Source organism: Nuphar pumila, chromosome 3 (genome assembly GCF_984573655.1).
Source record: "Nuphar pumila chromosome 3, dmNupPumi1.hap1.1, whole genome shotgun sequence".
NCBI lineage: Eukaryota > Viridiplantae > Streptophyta > Magnoliopsida > Nymphaeales > Nymphaeaceae > Nuphar > Nuphar pumila.
Window position 1 is genome coordinate 50,651,666 of NC_143251.1, and position 6,000 is coordinate 50,657,665.

Here is a 6,000-nt window from a genome sequence, read left to right on the forward strand (position 1 = left end):
GTGAAGGGTTATGGACGGCTATGCTATCACTGCAAATGTACATATGATGGGAAGCAACAATGTACAACAGGGTGATATGTTGGGCTGGAGATGCACAACACCTGTAGTGGTTTTAATGGGGCTACTGATAAGGTTATGCAAGGATGACCATACAACAGTTAGGCTGCTATATGAACCACTCCAAATAAAAGGAGATTGCAAAGGAGCTGATTTACAACAGTACCTGAAGGTAGTGGGTGTGTGTTGTAGTGTCAACAACTATAGGCATTGGGAAGCTTTAACTGGTGAGGGTCATATGTTGCAGAGGAGGGAGTTTTCAGCAGACCCATAAGATGGTAATCTTACATAATAAAAAAAAAACCGTCATCACATTGTTGAGTGTCAGGTTCAATTTCAGACAAATGGGAAATAAGATGCATAGAATGAGCTTTGTTTGTTTTTCAGCAACTACTGAATGGAAGATATAGTTTACCAAATCGAGTACTACCGAGGTGAAAGCTTAATAAATCATGACATTGAACTTCTATAGGCCTTATTTGCATAAGCTAGTCTGACCAAGAATATGATATTTCAAAAAGTTTAATCCCTTTCCCAATAAAATACTAATAACAGCTGAATAGAACAAGTAACCTGCTAAAAGTGATCGAAATCCTTACCTTGCCTGTACAATCACCATACCACCAGTTTTTTCCCCTTTTGTTGGGCAATTACGAATATACACAGGGTAAAGCAGAACACGCTATCAGCTCATGATGTTTGGACACTAATCCTAATTTTACCACCAGAATAACTTTTTTTTTTCGAAACTCTCAAAAAGCAAACTGGGAGTATGGCTACCCTTATGATGGATAGTGACAAACTATCACACAATATAATGTTCAAGGTTTTGCTGAAATCAAATCAGGATGGAATCACTCAAAGGTGGGGTTTGATGTGCATCCCTTTTTAAGTCAGCGTGGCAAAGTGCATCCACTGGAATTTTACATAATACTATCGCATGAATATAGATAAACCTATATTGGAGTGTAGGAATATGAAAGAAAACACAGAGGGTTAATTCAAGTTTAGAGAGATTGGATGAAAATGAAGACTAGGTGAGCACCGAAATCCTTGTTCAGGGCGATGAAGCTATTGGCATCTGTCTTGGATTAGACAGATGAATCAATGTTCACTTGTTCAAGAGATTTTTTTTTAGCTCCAAGTAAGTTGATGCTACCAATGAAACTTGGGAAATGCCATGGATGAAACGTAAATGGAATGAGGCCTGGTGTTATACAGGAATGAATGATGATGGATATGGTGACGTTAAATAGGAAATGTCATTAGTATCATTAACGCAGAGAATGAATCGTAGGATATATTATTTCTAGAGGATATTGGAACAGATGTAAATAAAAAAAAAACTTTGTTTACTCCTTATCAGAACATATGGCATAATGAAACCCAATGTCACGGCAAAGCATGAATGCATGCTTACAGCAAGACTTAAGTAATGGGGATGCCTATTCATATTACAATTTCACCTGAACGTCTGTTGTAAAAGAAAGCACGAATCAGAAAGAGGGTGAGAAAAAAGAAGTAAATAACAAAAAGAAACAGAGGAAACAATGGCAAAACCCTCAAGCAAGATCAAAATGAACAGAATGATGGGCCGCATCAAATAGGATTAGCAACAGAAAAGGAACCCATTATATAAGAAAGAAAAATAACACATGGAATCGATATAGGTATGCTTATAATGGAAAATACAGAAAATAAATAAAAAAAATCCAAATACTCAACAAATTAGCCGAGTCGGATAAGAAACCAGCAGATTACTGAGTGGGGATTAGTAGATGATCAAAACTTAGATGAAAATCAAGACATTACAGGGAAAATGAAATAAAAGAGGAGGATAACAGTACAGGGTATAAATTGGAACCATGATCGCCATATGCAAAAAACCACTAAAATCACAAAAATAGAGGGAAAACCAAGGGAAGAAAGGAAAAATGGATAAAAAAAATGTGTTGGAATTCGACTATTTCTGATAATGTGGCATACGAATAGACCGATCTTGTCATAAGCAAGTCGATACCACCAGAAGTGCCTTATTGAGTTGATGAATAAAAAAAATAAAAAAATTATAGAAAATTGGAAATAGCAGAGAGAGAGGGCTTACTGTGTGTTATCATCGCAAAATTTTTAACTTTTTGCGAGTCAAACTGACCTTTGAAATAGTTTTTTTGAAAATAACTCGCCTCCGTTTTAAAATGCGGGAAAATTCCGTAGAATGGGACTCGCCTGTCGGTACGAGGTTCGACCATTCCTGCCACCTTTAACAGGGGTAATCGAACCAAGGATCAATCTACTGCTCTGCTCTATTCAACTTATCTAAATCATATTCTAATTTCTAAATGCACAAGGAATCAGGCATGTGCTATAAATTTCTGAAAATGCATATTTGAAAACATGATGCTTGCTTTGAATAACTGAAACACTTAGAATAGATATCACATGGAAAATCGTGAATTGGGATTTGAAATATACTTCTGAGAAAAGTAAAAATCGATTTCTAAAGAAATGTAAGGATTTTGTGAAAATCAATTTTGAGAAATATGAAATAACTTTGGAAAACTTGATTTCTTTGAATCAGAACTCTGAAATTGAAAATATAACTTAGAAAATCGAATTTGGAACTTGGGAAATACTTGAAATATCATTGGCAAATCCATATTTTGAGAAAATCGATTTTTGATAAGACTTAGGAAAACTTGAAGAATTTGATTTCTTTGACTTGGAATTTGAATTGGAATTGGCAAATGCATGAAATGAATGAATATGGGTTTGAGGAATTGAGAAATACTTTTTGTATTTTTGAGAAATGCAGTGCATTTTGAAGTTAGCCTAATAGTGTAGGCTGAATGTGGCTAATGTGAAGATCATAAATCTAGGTATCATTTGTATTCTGACTATGGCCATAAATACGAATTCCACCAAGTTTATAAACTTCATAAAAGCTAGTGTATGTGCCATTCGTGTAGACCATAGTGAGTTTGAATATGCATAAATCATCATCCATCACACATTAACATTATTTAAAAAAATAAACTATATGCAATGCTGCCTAAGCTAAGCAGGAAATGTAAATTCTTATTTCAAAGTTTAATTTAGTTTACATCACTATTGAAATTTAAATACATGAAAAATAAAATCTTCAATGTACCTACAAAACTAGAAAACTTTGTTAGTAATGATATGTTGGCTTTTCTAGGTTTATCCAGTAATATCTAGAAATTACTGGATTTTGCTAGATATAAGCATTTTTGCCATGATTCCCTTAAATCAAAATTGATAAAATATGAAATAAGATTGAATAAATAAGGAAGATAAGATATGAAATTTCGAAATTAGGGTCAAAATGACCAAAATACCCCTAATAACAAGACTATGGCCTTGAAATTAGGGTTTTCAGAAAGATATTTGGTAGAATGCAAGTTTTGAAGTTCAAATGAAAATAAATCAAACCAAATATGATATGACATGATTAAAAATATGAAAATTAGGATTAGGGATTTCGAAATTTAGGTCAAATGACCAAATTGCCCCCGATAGCAAGACTATGGCCTTGAAATCAGGGTTTTCTGAAATAGATTTTGGATAAAATTTTAGGTTTTATGCACTAAATGAAGTCAAATGAACATCAAATTTAACCTAAAGTATCCTAATATGATTATGAATATGATTAAATCTTAAAAATATATGCTTATATACGAAAACCCAAGAATATCACAAATTTTGTGATTTTTGCAGTGTTTTGGAATTCTTCGGGTACCCTGTTTTGCAATTCAAGCCATTCAAGCATAAAACAGATTCTAAAAATCCTAAAAATTAGTACCTGAACTTGTGATAACCCTAATATCAAATTAGAATTATAAAAATATTTTTTTGGCATTAAATTAATCCGAAAATAGCATCAAACCCTAAAAATATGCTATTTTTGACCTAGTTCACCAACCAGTCTCAGTCCAAGACCCGAACCAGGGGTCAAACTTCCATGGAAATCTATGAAATTTTACAAAAAACAAATAGACAAGAAAACATAACTTTTCCTTTTTACAGATCTGAAAAAGCCTTTAAAACCAGGGAGATACCCATCCGACAATCCGGACTTGAATATATTGATTTTAACTTTGGTCCTGACTGATACTTTCAATTGAAAATTCCGGGATAAATAGCAGTACTCATTCAAAATATCTGAGATTTTAACAGTGAATATTTGACAAAAAAATAACAATACTCACTTTTTACAGATCATGAATCGGATCTGTAGTTTGGGATTTATAAACAACACAAGTCTGATTAGAGTTTTGGTAAGCCCTAACGAGTTTTAAATTGAAAATCAGAGTCTCTGACAGAGGACAAATACTAAACAGTAACAAAAAATTCTGAAAATTTCACAGTAGATAGATCTAATTAACATGAATCCATGGCACTTTACAGATCTAAAATCGGATATAAAATGAGAAAAATATCATCACAGCAAGTTACCCTCTTGATTTTAACAACGATTTTAAAGTTTTAAAAACCTGATTTGATGTCTGATTTTTCTGACAGGGTTCCCGAAGTCCAAAAACTCTGATTTTTTTCAGTAGATCAATAACATATGCATGCATCACATATAAAAAAATCAGAAATTAACAGCACATATTTCAATCCGAAACAGCATGCTCTTTTCTGTTCTAAACTAAAAAACACACAGAAATCTAAGAAACTTGAGAAAATATGCATTAACTAATGAAAACAATAAAATAAACCACAAAACAGTAAATAAAAATTATTTCTATGCTATAGAACGTAAAATAAACATGAATAAACAGATAAATAAATAAAAACTCAGGAATCAATGGCTGGAATTTGCTTTCACCTTTGAAATCATGGATTTAACCCATTTAACGGGTAAATCTCACGTTTCGTCGGTTAAGAACATGAAAAACGTACCTCTCATCGATTCTAATGGATTAGAATCCTTGAAATCACCCTCAAACTGAGTTAGATCATCTTCTTGGGTCGATTTTGGGGTTCTTGGATGAAATCCATGGTTAAATCCATGAACACAAGAGTTTCCATGGTGAAATCTATTGAAAAATCATAAAAACTAATAAAATAATAATAAAATAATATTAAATAAACTCACCTTGGGGCTGTAGCTGCAATGGAGGAAGGTGGAGGTTCTGGAGAGGAGAGAGAAGCCACGAAAATTTGAGAGAAAAGGAGCTCTCCTTTGACCCCCCTTAGGTCCCTTTTTATAGTTTTTCAAAAAGTCACTTAATTAGGGTTAATTAAGAGGTTTTTCATTTTTTCATGACTCTTTCTAATAAATCCACTAAGGGAAACGATTTTTTGTGGTTTTCTAACCCTAAATGAACTCTAATTAAACTCTAATTAATACATAATTAAACCCTAAAAAGTTCAAATGTGACACCACCTAGTATGGACCCACATTTGGTTTTTAAAACCTGAATTTAAAACCTTTAAAAACCAATGGTTTAAAAGTTAAATAAAATGAATTTTTAAAATTGATTTTGACTCCTCTAAACCCCTAACCTAACTAGGACAATGACTAACCCTAGTCTATCCCTGACTTACTCGAATATGGCGCCACCCTGAGTGGGCCCTACTTGAGTTTTTTTCAAAAAGCGATTTTAAAACTTGAAATTGAAGGAGTTTTCAAAAGATTTTCAAAAGTAAACTTAAAATTAGAATTTTTTGAAATGGCATAGGGTTCTAACCGAGTCAGAACTCCTCTGGATATGGTGCCAACTGAGTGGGCCCACATCGAGTTTTGAAGAATTTTGAAATAAACACTGAAAATGGCTTTGAAAAGGGGTTAAAAACAGTATTTGAAATTCAAGATCTTTGAAAATAGGGTATCAAGCAAACTGGAACTCCGAGTTAGAGTCCTGAACTCTTAGGACTCTGAGATTTTGGATTTTAAAAGCCAAATGAAAGAGTTTTCGA